This window comes from Phyllobates terribilis, unplaced genomic scaffold (genome assembly GCF_046119375.1).
Source record: "Phyllobates terribilis strain yellow unplaced genomic scaffold, ASM4611937v1 Scaffold_2__4_contigs__length_985480577, whole genome shotgun sequence".
NCBI lineage: Eukaryota > Metazoa > Chordata > Amphibia > Anura > Dendrobatidae > Phyllobates > Phyllobates terribilis.
Genome location: NW_027362762.1, coordinates 46595033 through 46610882, shown reverse-complemented (window position 1 = coordinate 46610882; position 15850 = coordinate 46595033). Strand labels below are relative to the sequence as shown.

The following is a 15850-nucleotide window of genomic DNA, read 5'->3' as shown; positions in this document are numbered from 1 at the left end:
CGAGCGATTACACGACTGACACCGGATCCACCGACGATGAGTCCAAATCAGGCTGAGATATTAATCCAAATTACTGGTTAAGAAACTGCAACAAGAAAAAACAAACCGTCTTTGTGCTCGCTGGAATAATATAAACAGTGAGATTACCGGGGGGGCGGCGAGCGCCGGAGGAACGCCGCCCTCTATTTATTTGTATCTGTTCTGGAATCATCCATCACTCTGAAAATAATTCAGACACATTCTTTATTTACATCTATGGCGGCCTAGTGGGAGTTCGTTTTCAGCCCCTGCTGTATCGATTATGTTGCAGGACTCGGTGGGGTGGATGAGTTTTGGATCACCATGATGTAGTCTTGATATGTGCAGGACTCGGTCGGGTGGATGAGTTTTGGGTCACCATGATGTAGTCTTGATATGTGCAGGACTCGGTCAGGTGGATGAGTTTTGGGTCACCATGATGTAGTCTTGATATGGTGTGGTGCTGTTTACCCTTAAAGGAACATTATACTTGCATTACAGACTGAAAAATAACAAGATACCTCTCTTCTTAAAAGGGATTGTTCTGATTAGAAAAACATGGAGGCTCTCCTTCCAAAAACAGCACCACACTCGTCTACAGGTTGTGTCTGGTATTGCATCTCAGCTCCACTGAGACACAATAGCGAACCACAACTGGAGATGTTTTTGGAAGGTATCAGCCATGTTTTATTAATCCTGAAAAATCCCTTTAAGTGCTTTGTCCTTGTTGATAGAAGATGGGAAGCAAAAAAAGTGTAAAGAGACGGCGAAAGAAAAGGGTTAAAAAGACGTAAGCCTCATTTATCAAAACCGTCTAACCGTAAAACGTATTTTTCCATCCACATGGCCGTAAGAAGGCTTGATTTTTGCGGGACATCATTTGTTTTACTATAAAATGTGCTGAAAAACTAGGATTTTTTTTTTTGTAACCGCTATGAAATGCTAAAAGCAAAAATCGTAATACCGCCATTGATTTTTGAGCTTTTTTTTATTTATAAAAAAATTGGTTTGTGTGTCGCCATTTTTCGAGACCTGTAACATTTTTTTCGTCTCACACTTACGTTTTTTTTTTTTTTTTATAGTTAAACCATTTTTGGGGTTCACACAACTTTTTAATCACTTGTTAGTGCATTTTTCTTGGGAGCAGAAATATTCCAATTCTGGTGTTCAGAATTTTTTTTTGCCAATTTCGTTTTTCACTGTTAGAATAAATATTTTTAAATTATAATATGTAACAATTCCAAATGTGTTAATTTTATTTTTTTACATTTTGTCATTTTTGTTCGGGGCGACTTTAATACATATTTTAAATAATTTTGTTGCTTTTTTTATATTTTTAGATTTTATTAGTTCAAGCAATTACATATGTAACAATGCCAAATATGCTAATTTATTACTTTTTTTTTTACATTTTGCCATTTTCATTTGGGGGACAAAGGGGAGTAATTTCAACTTTTATACATTTTTTACTATTTTTTTTTAATTTTTTTTTTTGTTTAACATTTTTCAATAATTGAACTTGCAATCGCTTGATCGTATATGCAATAGTGCCGGGGCCCTAGACAAACGGGGGGGATCCAATCAGTGGCGTACCACCAACGGCGGCAGACGATGTGGCCGCTATGGGACCCGTGGGTTGGGGGGCCAGATGCCAGAGCTGGCACCAGGCCCCCCCCAAGCATCTCGCTTTCAACTTGTTTCGGCATCCTGGATGCCTAAATAGTTGAAAACACTGATGGGAGAGGGAGCCGTCCGCTGACCCTCCTTCTCTCAACATTCCCCCTCTGCGTCTGAGCTCTGTGACGTTTCAGCGCACCCTCTGTGCCGAGCAGTGCAGAGGGTCAGAAGACCGGAGACTGCGGAGACCGGAGCAATGGGGGAAAGGGGAGAGGTGAGTATTTGTTTATTTACTTTTAATGTATGGAGCACTATATGGGGCCTATTATACTGTATGAAGCAATAAATGGGGCTCATTATACTGAATGGAGCAATATATGGGGCTCATTATACTGTATGGAGGACTATATGGGGCCCGTAATACTATATGGAGGACTATGTGGGGCCATTATACTGTATGGAGGACTATGTGGGGCCATTATACTGTGTGGAGGACTATATGGGGCCCGTAATACTATATGGAGGACTATGTGGGGCCATTATACTGTATGGAGGGCTATGTGGGGCCATTATACTGTGTGGAGGACTATATGGGGCCCGTAATACTATATGGAGGACTACGTGGGGCCATTATACTGTATGGAGGACTATGTGGGATCCATAATACTATATGAAGGACTATGTGGTACCTATAATACTGCATGGAGGACTATGTGGGGTCCATAATACTGTATGTAGGACTATGTGGGGTCCATAATACTGTATGAAGGACTATGTGGTACCTATAATACTGCATGGAGGACTATGTGGAGTCCATAATACTGTATGCATGACTATATAGGAGGAAAATGACTTTTGTAAAGGGTACACTGCCGAGGACAGTTTCTACTGGTAGGGTACATGTATCAATATCCCCTTTACCGCTAATACTACAGGTACTGAAACCTTGAAACCTGTGGACCCTAAATCACTTGAACCCCCTTTGCTGTGTGATATTGTAGTATTTACAATAGATATCACTCAAGTAAAGTAATACGTAAGTGAAATCATTGGCATTGTACTATATCTATAGTTCTCTGCCATATCTGTGCATCATGTCACTTTGCACTCAAGCACGCCATATGGGCAGAGCATGCAAACAATATGCTTATACTGACCCCAAGGTGCCTGTGCTCATCCGACGCGCGTTTCGCCGTGTGATTTGACGAGGATATGTAAGTGAATCAAAGAGGACGGTATATAAAGAACTAGGAGCCAATCGGAAGAAATCATGTACATCAAAATATACAGCAGCACAGAGGCGTTCCAGGATGATACGCACGCCGAAGCCGCTTCCCCTGGACGGGCCGTTCCACCATGCATGGTGACGTGCTACCAGCTGGCGGCAGTATACTTGATGTAGATAATTTCTTCCTATTGGCTCCTAGTTCTTTATATACCGTCCTCTTTGATTCACTTACATATCCTCATCAAAGCACACGGCGAAACGCGCGTCGGGTGAGCACAGGAACCTTGAGGTCAGTATAAACATATTGTTCGCGCATTCATGCATGCTCTGCCCATATGGTGTGGTTGCGTACAAAGCCTTTGTTATCAAGACTTTTTATGAACAGACAACAACCTTTTTCATTTTTATGAGCATTATGTATATGTCACATTGATATTTCATCTGTATCATATGTAATAACATAGCACTAGGCACTTTATTTGGATTGACTATCTATTTTTTGCTACTAGGTGTATAGGTGTTGTCATATAATCATGATCTCTTCAGAAGGCCCCCCGACTGCCATGGCATCCGACTGGCAACCCGCGATCACAGCACCAATGCATAGTGGCGCCACTTCTCAGTCTCTTGCAGGGACCACTAGAGCAGCAGTGCTGGAGCACTTTACCCAACATTTCAATTCCTAAAATCTTCCCACGTAGGCCATGTTCACACTGAGTTATTTGGAGGCCTGCGATTATACAAAACAAATTGGCCCCGCCAAGATCAGAAGGGTCTGTACCCATCACAGCTGGGGGTGGACATATCATCGGTGAAACCTGTGGAGCCGCACAGGGGCCGAAGAGGTCAGGGGGCCACATCCACCTGAAAAGCAGGTAGAATTTTGCATTATGATGAGTTATTGGATTGCAAAAGGCCCCTATAGTGTCCTTCCGCAGGGGGCCCTTTTTGGTCTGTGTCCGCCGGAAGTTAAGATGTATTTTTGGGCTTCCCGTGTGCCACAAACTGAAACGTCCCCTCCTCAAAGTCCTGCTAACACATTAGAAAATGGTGCAAAAAAAAAAAAAAAGTAATAGGTTGCAAAATTTTCACGGAAATGTGGATTGAGCAAAGTTTTGCCACTTTTTTTTTTCACTTACAGAACCCGTAATAAATTCCCTCCTAAATCCACACGCATGAAACATCCTGCAGGTTTAGGGTTAAGTCCGTACAGGAATGTGGGCGTTTTTTTCCGCGGTTAGTGATGGCTGCAATGTGTGTGACCCCGCTTCCACTGTGTTATTTGCTATTACTCTCTGCTCGGTGACAATGATTAATGAGGGTCTTAATATTCACATTATTCAATATTAACTCGTTACAAGACCTCGTCCCTTAATCCGAGAACTGACTCCATAACTCACGGATACATAATATCTGCCGCAGGTGCTGGAGGAGACCGAGAAAAACGGGCGATAAGCAATACACCCGCTAGATGAGCTCTGATCGGGTCGCCCGGCTGTACTGCCTAGTCACGCCGCCTGGTGCACAACTAAGCAACACCTTTATTCATGGTTGTCAGCTTCTGGAGACAATCTATAGGGAAGGGTGTGAGTGAGACGTTCACAAAGTGCTGCAAAAACATGTTTCACCATAAGCCATGGCCCCTTTACAGGCTGCCCTATTACACCAATATAGCCTGGCCAATGGGAAAGAAGGTTATCTGGAGTGGAGGCTCTAAGAAGGGGCGACACCTGGAGCACAGGTACTAAGGGGCGGGGGGGGTGACACCTGGAGCACAATCACTAAGGGGCGGGAGGGGTGACACCTGGAGGAAAAGCACTAAGGGGCAGGGGGGTGACACCTGAAGAACAGGCACTAAGGGGCAGGAGGGGTGACAACTGGAGCACAGGCACTAAGAATGGGGGGGGTGACACCTTGAGCACAAGCACTAAGTGGCGGGGGGTGACACCTGGAGGACAAGCACTAAGGGGCGGGGGGTTGACACCTGAAGAACAGGCACTAAGGGGCAGGAGGGGTGACAACTGGAGCACAGGCACTAAGGGGCGGGGGGGTGACACCTGGAGGACAAGCACTAAGGGGCAGGGGGGGTGACACCTGGAGGGCAAGCACTAAGGGGCAGGGGGGGTGACACCTGAAGAACAGGCACTAAGGGGCAGGAGGGGTGACAACTGGAGCACAGGCACTAAGGGGCGAGGGGTGACACCAGGAGCACAATCACTAAGGGGCAGGGGGGTGACATCAGGAGGACAATCACTAAGGGGTGGGGGGGTGACACCTGGAGCACAGGTACTAAGGGGCGAGGGGGTGACGCCTGGAGCACAATCACTAAGGGGCGGGGGGGTGACACCTGGAGGACAATCACTAAGGGGCGGGGGGGTGATACCTGGAGGACAAGCACTAAGGGGCGAGGGGTGACACCTGGAGCACAGGCACTAAGGGGCGGGGGGGATGACACCTGAAGGACAAGAACTAAGGGGCGGGGGTGGTGACACCAGGAGCACAGGTACTACGGGGCGAGGGGGTGACACCTGGAGCACAATCACTAAGGGGCGGGGGGGTGACACCTGGAGGACAATCACTAAGCGGCGGGGGGGTGACAGCTGGAGCACAGGTACTAAGGGGCAGGGGGGTTGGCAGCTGGAGCACAATCACTAAGGGGCGGGGGGGGTGACACCTGGAGGACAAGCACTAAGGGGCGGGGGGGGTGACACCTGAAGAACAGGCACTAAGGGGCAGGAGGGGTGACACCTGGAGCACAGGCACTAAGGGGCGAGGGGTGACACCTGGAGCACAATCACTAAGGGGCGGGTGGGTGGCACCTGGAGGACAAGCACTAAGGGGCGGGGGGGGTGACACCAGGAGCACAGGCACTAAGGGGCGGGAGGGTGACACCTGGAGAACAGGCACTAAGGGGCAGGAGGGGTGACAACTGGAGCACAGGCACTAATGGGCGAGGGGTGACACCTGGAGCACAATCACGAAGGGGCGGGGGGATGACACCTGGAGGACAAGCACTAAGGGGCGGGGGGGTGACACCTGGAGCACAGGTACTAAGGGGTGAGGGGGTGACACCTGGAGCACAATCACTAAGGGGCGGGGGGGTGACACCTGGAGGACAATCACTAAGGGGTGGGGGGGTGACACCTGGAGGACAATCACCAAGGGGCGGGGGGGTGACACCTGGAGCACAATCACTAAGGGGCGGGGGGTGACACCTGGAGCACAGGTACTAAGGGGCAGGGGGGTGACACCTGGAGCACAGGCACTAATGGGAGGTGACACCTGGAGCACAGGCACTAAGGGGGGGCAAGTGTGACCCCTGCAACATAGGCAATAAGGGGGGCGGGTGTGACCCCTTCAGCACAGGCAATAAGGGGGGGCAGGTGTGACACCTGGAGCACAGGCACTAAATGGAGGCAGGTGTGACACCTGGAGCACAGGCACTAAGGATGGGGGGGTGACAACTGGAGCACAGGCACTAAGGATGGGGGGTGACACCTGGAGCACAGGCACTAAGGTTGGGGGGGTGACACCTGGAGCACAGGCACTAAGGATGGGGGGTGACACCTGGAGCACAGGCACTAAGGATGGGGGGTGACACCTGGAGCACAGGCACTAAGGATGGGGGGTGACACCTGGAGCACAGGCACTAAGGATGGGGGGTGACACCTGGAGCACAGGCACTAAGGATGGGGGGTGACACCTGGAGCACAGGCACTAAGGATGGGGGGGTGACACCTGAAGCACAGGCACTGAGGATGGGGGGGTGACACCTGAAGCACAGGCACTAAGGATGGGGGGGTGACACCTGAAGCACAGGCACTAAGGATGGGGGGTGACACCTGGAGCACAGGCACTAAGGATGGGGGGGGGTGACACCTGGAGCACAGGCACTAAGGATGGGGGGGTGACACCTGGAGCACAGGCACTAAGGATGGGTGGTGACACCTGGAGCACAGGCACTAAGGATGCGGGGTGACACCTGGAGCACAGGCACTAAGGATGGGGGGTGACACCTGGAGCACAGGCACTAAGGATGGGGGGGTGACACCTGGAGCACAGGCACTAAGGATGGGTGGTGACACCTGGAGCACAGGCACTAAGGATGGGAGGGGGTGACACCTGGAGCACAGGCACTAAGGATGGGGGGTGACACCTGGAGCACAGGCACTAAGGATGGGTGGGTGACACCTGGAGCACAGGCACTAAGGATGGGGGGGTGTCACCTGGAGCACAGGCACTAAGGATGGGGGGTGACACCTGGAGCACAGGCACTAAGGATGGGGGGGTGACACCTGGAGGACAGGCACTAAGGCTGGGGGGGTGACACCTGGAGCACAGGCACTAAGGATGGGGGGTGACACCTGGAGCACAGGCACTAAGGATGGGGGGGTGACACCTGGAGCACAGGCACTAAGGCTGGGGGGTGACACCTGGAGCACAGGCAGTAAGGATGGGGGGGGTGACACCTGGAGCACAGGCACTAAGGATGGGGGGGTGACACTTGGAGCACAGGCACTAAGGCTGGGGGGTGACACCTGGAGCACAGGCACTAAGGCTGGGGGGGTGACACCTGGAGCACAGGCACTAAGGATGGGGGGGTGACACCTGGAGCACAGGCACTAAGGATGGGGGGTGACACCTGGAGCACAGGCACTAAGCATGGGGGGGTGACACCTGGAGCACAGGCACTAAGGCTGGGGGGTGACACCTGGAGCACAGGCACTAAGGATGGGGGGGTGACACCTGGAGCACAGGCACTAAGGATGGGGGGGGGTGACACCGGGAGCACAGGCACTAAGGATGGGGGGGGGGGTCACACCTGGAGCACAGGCACTAAGGATGGGGGGGTGACACCTGGAGCACAGGCACTAAGTATGGGTGGTGACACCTGGAGCACAGGCACTAAGGATGGGGGGGGGTGACACCTGGAGCACAGGCAATAAGGATGGGGGGTGACACCTGGAGCACAGGCACTAAGGATGGGTGGGTGACACCTGGAGCACAGGCACTAAGGATGGGGGGGTGTCACCTGGAGCACAGGCACTAAGGATGGGGGGTGACACCTGGAGCACAGGCACTAAGGATGGGGGGGTGACACCTGGAGGACAGGCACTAAGGCTGGGGGGTGACACCTGGAGCACAGGCACTAAGGATGGGGGGGTGACACCTGGAGCACAGGCACTAAGGAGAGGGGGGTGACACCTGGAGCACAGGCACTAAGGCTGGGGGGTGACACCTGGAGCACAGGCACTAAGGCTGGGGGGTGACACCTGGAGCACAGGCAGTAAGGATGGGGGGTGACACCTGGAGCACAGGCACTAAGGCTGGGGGGTGACACCTGGAGCACAGGCACTAAGGCTGGGGGGTGACACCTGGAGCACAGGCAGTAAGGATGGGGGGGTGACACCTGGAGCACAGGCACTAAGGATGGGGGGTGACACCTGGAGCACAGGCACTAAGGATGGGGGGTGACACAAGGAGCACAGGCACTAAGGATGGGGGGTGACACCTGGAGCACAGGCACTAAGGATGGGGGGGTGACACCTGAAGCACAGGTACTAAGGATGGGGGGTGACACCTGGAGCACAGGCACTAAGGCTGGGGGGTGACACCTGGAGCACAGGCACTAAGGATGGGGGGTGACACCTGGAGCACAGGCACTAAGGCTGGGGGGTGACACCTGGAGCACAAGCACTATGGATGGGGGGGGTGACACCTGGAGCACAGGCACTAAGGATGGGGGGGTGACACCTGGAGCACAAGCACTAAGGCTGGGGGGTGACACCTGGAGCACAGGCACTAAGGATGGGGGGGTGACACCTGGAGCACAGGCACTAAGGATGGGGGGGTGACACCTGGAGCACAGGCACTAAGGCTGGGGGGTGACACCTGGAGCACAGGCACTAAGGCTGGGGGGTGACACCTGGAGCACAGGCACTAAGGCTGGCGGGTGACACCTGGAGCACAAGCACTAAGGATGGGGGGGTGACACCTGGAGCACAGGCACTAAGGATGGGGGGGTGACACCTGGAGCACAAGCACTAAGGCTGGGGGGTGACACCTGGAGCACAGGCACTAAGGATGGGGGGGTGACACCTGGAGCACAGGCACTAAGGATGGGGGGGTGACACCTGGAGCACAGGCACTAAGGCTGGGGGGTGACACCTGGAGCACAGGCACTAAGGCTGGGGGGTGACACCTGGAGCACAGGCACTAAGGCTGGGGGGTGACACCTGGAGCACAGGCACTAAGGATGGGGGGGAGACACCTGAAGCATAGGTACTAAGGATGGGGGTGACACCTGGAGCACAGGCACTAAGGCTGGGGGGTGACACCTGGAGCACAGGCACTAAGGATGGGGGGTGACACCTGGAGCACAGGCACTAAGGCTGGGGGGTGACACCTGGAGCACAGGCACTAAGGCTGGGGGGTGACACCTGGAGCACAGGCACTAAGGATGGGGGGGTGACACATGGAGCACAGGCACTAAGGCTGGGGGGTGACACCTGGAGCACAGGCACTAAGGCTGGGGGGTGACACCTGGAGCACAAGCACTAAGGATGGGGGGGTGACACCTGGAGCACAGGCACTAAGGATGGGGGGGTGACACCTGGAGCACAAGCACTAAGGCTGGGGGGTGACACCTGGAGCACAGGCACTAAGGATGGGGGGGTGACACCTGGAGCACAGGCACTAAGGATGGGGGGGTGACACCTGGAGCACAGGCACTAAGGCTGGGGGGTGACACCTGGAGCACAGGCACTAAGGCTGGGGGGTGACACCTGGAGCACAGGCACTAAGGCTGGAGGGTGACACCTGGAGCACAGGCACTAAGGGGCGGGGGGGTGACACCTGGAGGACAAGCACTAAGGGGCAGGGGGGGGTGACACCTGGAGGGCAAGCACTAAGGGGCAGGGGGGGTGACACCTGAAGAACAGGCACTAAGGGGCAGGAGGGGTGACAACTGGAGCACAGGCACTAAGGGGCGAGGGGTGACACCAGGAGCACAATCACTAAGGGGCAGGGGGGTGACATCAGGAGGACAATCACTAAGGGGTGGGGGGGTGACACCTGGAGCACAGGTACTAAGGGGCGAGGGGGTGACGCCTGGAGCACAATCACTAAGGGGCGGGGGGGTGACACCTGGAGGACAATCACTAAGGGGCGGGGGGGTGATACCTGGAGGACAAGCACTAAGGGGCGAGGGGTGACACCTGGAGCACAGGCACTAAGGGGCGGGGGGGATGACACCTGAAGGACAAGAACTAAGGGGCGGGGGTGGTGACACCAGGAGCACAGGTACTACGGGGCGAGGGGGTGACACCTGGAGCACAATCACTAAGGGGCGGGGGGGTGACACCTGGAGGACAATCACTAAGCGGCGGGGGGGTGACAGCTGGAGCACAGGTACTAAGGGGCAGGGGGGTTGGCAGCTGGAGCACAATCACTAAGGGGTGGGGGGGTGACACCTGGAGGACAAGCACTAAGGGGCGGGGGGGGTGACACCTGAAGAACAGGCACTAAGGGGCAGGAGGGGTGACACCTGGAGCACAGGCACTAAGGGGCGAGGGGTGACACCTGGAGCACAATCACTAAGGGGCGGGTGGGTGGCACCTGGAGGACAAGCACTAAGGGGCGGGGGGGGTGACACCAGGAGCACAGGCACTAAGGGGCGGGAGGGTGACACCTGGAGAACAGGCACTAAGGGGCAGGAGGGGTGACAACTGGAGCACAGGCACTAATGGGCGAGGGGTGACACCTGGAGCACAATCACGAAGGGGCGGGGGGATGACACCTGGAGGACAAGCACTAAGGGGCGGGGGGGTGACACCTGGAGCACAGGTACTAAGGGGTGAGGGGGTGACACCTGGAGCACAATCACTAAGGGGCGGGGGGGGTGACACCTGGAGGACAATCACTAAGGGGTGGGGGGGTGACACCTGGAGGACAATCACCAAGGGGCGGGGGGGGGGTGACACCTGGAGCACAATCACTAAGGGGCGGGGGGTGACACCTGGAGCACAGGTACTAAGGGGCAGGGGGGTGACACCTGGAGCACAGGCACTAATGGGGGGTGACACCTGGAGCACAGGCACTAAGGGGGGGCAAGTGTGACCCCTGCAGCATAGGCAATAAGGGGGGCGGGTGTGACCCCTTCAGCACAGGCAATAAGGGGGGGCAGGTGTGACACCTGGAGCACAGGCACTAAATGGAGGCAGGTGTGACACCTGGAGCACAGGCACTAAGGATGGGGGGGGTGACACCTGGAGCACAGGCACTAAGGATGGGGGGTGACAACTGGAGCACAGGCACTAAGGTTGGGGGGGTGACACCTGGAGCACAGGCACTAAGGATGGGGGGTGACACCTGGAGCACAGGCACTAAGGATGGGGGGTCACACCTGGAGCACAGGCACTAAGGATGGGGGGGTGACACCTGGAGCACAGGCACTAAGGATGGGTGGTGACACCTGGAGCACAGGCACTAAGGATGGGGGGGTGACACCTGGAGCACAGGCAATAAGGATGGGGGGTGACACCTGGAGCACAGGCACTAAGGATGGGTGGGTGACACCTGGAGCACAGGCACTAAGGATGGGGGGGTGTCACCTGGAGCACAGGCACTAAGGATGGGGGGTGACACCTGGAGCACAGGCACTAAGGATGGGGGGGTGACACCTGGAGGACAGGCACTAAGGCTGGGGGGTGACACCTGGAGCACAGGCACTAAGGATGGGGGGGTGACACCTGGAGCACAGGCACTAAGGAGAGGGGGTGACACCTGGAGCACAGGCACTAAGGCTGGGGGGTGACACCTGGAGCACAGGCACTAAGGCTGGGGGGTGACACCTGGAGCACAGGCAGTAAGGATGGGGGGTGACACCTGGAGCACAGGCACTAAGGCTGGGGGGTGACACCTGGAGCACAGGCACTAAGGCTGGGGGGTGACACCTGGAGCACAGGCAGTAAGGATGGGGGGGTGACACCTGGAGCACAGGCACTAAGGATGGGGGGTGACACCTGGAGCACAGGCACTAAGGATGGGGGGTGACACAAGGAGCACAGGCACTAAGGATGGGGGGTGACACCTGGAGCACAGGCACTAAGGATGGGGGGGTGACACCTGAAGCACAGGTACTAAGGATGGGGGGTGACACCTGGAGCACAGGCACTAAGGCTGGGGGGTGACACCTGGAGCACAGGCACTAAGGATGGGGGGTGACACCTGGAGCACAGGCACTAAGGCTGGGGGGTGACACCTGGAGCACAAGCACTAAGGATGGGGGGGGTGACACCTGGAGCACAGGCACTAAGGATGGGGGGGTGACACCTGGAGCACAAGCACTAAGGCTGGGGGGTGACACCTGGAGCACAGGCACTAAGGATGGGGGGGTGACACCTGGAGCACAGGCACTAAGGATGGGGGGGTGACACCTGGAGCACAGGCACTAAGGCTGGGGGGTGACACCTGGAGCACAGGCACTAAGGCTGGGGGGTGACACCTGGAGCACAGGCACTAAGGCTGGGGGGTGACACCTGGAGCACAAGCACTAAGGATGGGGGGGTGACACCTGGAGCACAGGCACTAAGGATGGGGGGGTGACACCTGGAGCACAAGCACTAAGGCTGGGGGGTGACACCTGGAGCACAGGCACTAAGGATGGGGGGGTGACACCTGGAGCACAGGCACTAAGGATGGGGGGGTGACACCTGGAGCACAGGCACTAAGGCTGGGGGGTGACACCTGGAGCACAGGCACTAAGGCTGGGGGGTGACACCTGGAGCACAGGCACTAAGGCTGGGGGGTGACACCTGGAGCACAGGCACTAAGGATGGGGGGGAGACACCTGAAGCATAGGTACTAAGGATGGGGGTGACACCTGGAGCACAGGCACTAAGGCTGGGGGGTGACACCTGGAGCACAGGCACTAAGGATGGGGGGTGACACCTGGAGCACAGGCACTAAGGCTGGGGGGTGACACCTGGAGCACAGGCACTAAGGCTGGGGGGTGACACCTGGAGCACAGGCACTAAGGATGGGGGGGTGACACCTGGAGCACAGGCACTAAGGATGGGGGGGGTGACACCTGGAGCACAGGCACTAAGGCTGGGGGGTGACACATGGAGCACAGGCACTAAGGCTGGGGGGTGACACCTGGAGCACAGGCACTAAGGCTGGGGGGTGACACCTGGAGCACAAGCACTAAGGATGGGGGGGGTGACACCTGGAGCACAGGCACTAAGGATGGGGGGGTGACAACTGGAGCACAAGCACTAAGGCTGGGGGGTGACACCTGGAGCACAGGCACTAAGGATGGGGGGGTGACACCTGGAGCACAGGCACTAAGGATGGGGGGGTGACACCTGGAGCACAGGCACTAAGGCTGGGGGGTGACACCTGGAGCACAGGCACTAAGGCTGGGGGGTGACACCTGGAGCACAGGCACTAAGGCTGGGGGGTGACACCTGGAGCACAGGCACTAAGGATGGGGGGGAGACACCTGAAGCATAGGTACTAAGGATGGGGGTGACACCTGGAGCACAGGCACTAAGGCTGGGGGGTGACACCTGGAGCACAGGCACTAAGGATGGGGGGTGACACCTGGAGCACAGGCACTAAGGCTGGGGGGTGACACCTGGAGCACAGGCAGTAAGGCTGGGGGGTGACACCTGGAGCACAGGCACTAAGGCTGGGGGGTGACACCTGGAGCACAGGCACTAAGGCTGGGGGGTGACACCTGGAGCACAGGCACTAAGGATGGGGGGGGGGTGACACCTGGAGCACAGGCACTAAGGATGGGGGGTGACACCTGGAGCACAGGCACTAAGGATGGGGGGGTGACACCTGGAGCACAGGCACTAAGGATGGGGGGTGACACCTGGAGCACAGGCACTAAGGCTGGGGAGTGACACCTGGAGCACAGGCACTAAGGATGGGGGGTGAAACCTGGAGCACAGGCAGTAAGGCTGGGGGGTGACACCTGGAGCACAGTCAGTAAGGCTGGACACCTAGAGAGGAAGGACTGAGGGGGGAAACGAGGCGCATACTCACTCAGCATTATTAAGTGTGCTACACGCACCAGAAACGCGTTGGTGTTCTCACTATGGATATTATTATCTGGATGCACTTCAGGATTTTATCATGATGGAATAAACATTACAGATTGTGTGCGGTGCAGACGGATCCATTCTTATTAGTAGCCGGCTGTTGTTCTGAGCGGCTAGTCCCTATTTCTCTAAGGGCGCCACCAGGGACCCTGCCGATTAACCCTATATCTGCAGATAAATAGCGTCAAAAGACCTCAGAGGTTCCCTTTAATTAGGCTGATTTTTTCCTGCAGGAGTCTGGGAAACCCAATATGGCCGACATTAGATCTCACAACTAAGGCTTCTCCCGGGTCTAGATCTGAATTTCTGCCACTTTATGTAGTGAAACAGAAGCTTGGATTGTATGATGGGATTATTAGACAGATTTAGCAGTCAGAAGTCTGATGACCCATAGGACCCCCTTTTAGGCACATGATTGGGGTTGTCATGTAGTTTGCTTTAGTTAGTATCCTGCAAACAGAAGGATAGGTTCCAAATATATGAAGAATTCTCTACTATATCAATAATAAATAGAATTAAACATAACAATAAATATATAGGTAAAATATAATAACAATTGAAATTAAAAAAAAATAGGGCTCGTCCGGGATTTGAACCCGGGACCTCTCGCACCCTAAGCGAGAATCATACCCCTAGACCAACGAGCCACCTCTTCCTGATAATTTCAGCCTCGCTACATGAACCTGATCACATGTTCTCGGTCAGCCAATCCTGATTCGTCATAGTGATCACATGACGTTGTCTTTCTTCTCCGCTTCATCCCTTTCTATGTGAGCTATCAGTAACGTGAGATGTGCGGTAGGCGGGCAGAGAGAACCGGAGAGTTACTGCCGCCGTCTAGCCGACAGGGATGCTCACTGTACGCAAGAAAGCTATGGATCCACGGCACATACAGGAAGTGTAGAGGCTCGAGATTGATTGGTGGCTAGAAAATGGCGGGAATGAGTGACGTCAATTGTAGGCGTGGCCAAGCCTGGCGGTATGCTATAAAAACGCTGCGCCTGGGCGACTAAATTTCAGACAGCTCTTGTGGTAGCACGCGTGACTTGTGTGTTGCTGTTCTCAGGCTGCGCTTGGATAGTTTATTTTATTATCTTGTCTCATTAGTAAATTAATTCTTGGATTTAGGCTAGCTTTTAGCGAGAAATATAAAAAAAAAAAATTGTAAGGATTTCTTTTTGGTAAATATAGAAACTTAAGGCATTTATCAATTAAACGTTTGGACGTCATTGGCGTATCGAGATGCCACTTCGGCTTACATCTAAGTCTATGGGATGCCCATTTTGGTGGAGAATGTTGACGGTTTTACGCGACCTGTTGGGGTTGTTTCGAATATGGGGCGTAGTACCGGGACGTGGCCACTAGACGTTGGTGGAGCTGGTCGTCTGCACGAGCCCTAAGGATAGCCATTAATGCAAAAGTCCCGGACAACCCCTTTAAGTCTTTATGAACCAGACTGCGAAGTCCTCATGGGGATACAGCCAGGGTTAAGGCAGGTGCAGGCGACTGAGAGAATCGAGCCGAGTATGCACATGACCGTCTCATTAGAGTGTGAGCATAGTGCGATCCGATTGTCTCGGATGGGGAGAAAAAATCTCCATTCTGAGAGGTCGCAGAAATCAGACTGCACTCAGATGTCATCCTAGTGCAGTCTGATAGTTTGTCCTAGCCTAATATCGGATCAGGCTAGGACATGCTGCATTGTTTTTTCCACGGACCGAGGAAATCGGAACTATAGAATAACATGGGTCCCAATGTGATCCGATGTTTTGTCTTATCGCGCTCAGACAGAAAATACGATGGTGTTAGCGAGCCCTTAGGTGCAGGGTAGGTGAGCAGGATCACTGGTGGTGCCTGGATAATGGAATAGTAGTCG

At 54.8% G+C, this 15850-nt stretch overlaps 1 long non-coding RNA gene and 1 other non-coding gene across 2 annotated transcripts; both read right to left on the bottom strand.

The window, feature by feature from the left end:
- Positions 1–225: 225 nt before the first annotated feature.
- LOC141249375 (uncharacterized) lies at positions 226–14861 on the bottom strand. The gene is made up of 2 exons (XR_012312169.1): positions 14605–14861; positions 226–490 (listed from the first exon to the last, which is right to left on the bottom strand). It is a non-coding gene; the product is annotated as an uncharacterized lncRNA (long non-coding RNA).
- TRNAP-AGG (transfer RNA proline (anticodon AGG)) lies at positions 14550–14621 on the bottom strand. The gene has a single exon. It is a non-coding gene; the product is annotated as a tRNA-Pro (tRNA).
- Positions 14862–15850: the final 989 nt, after the last annotated feature.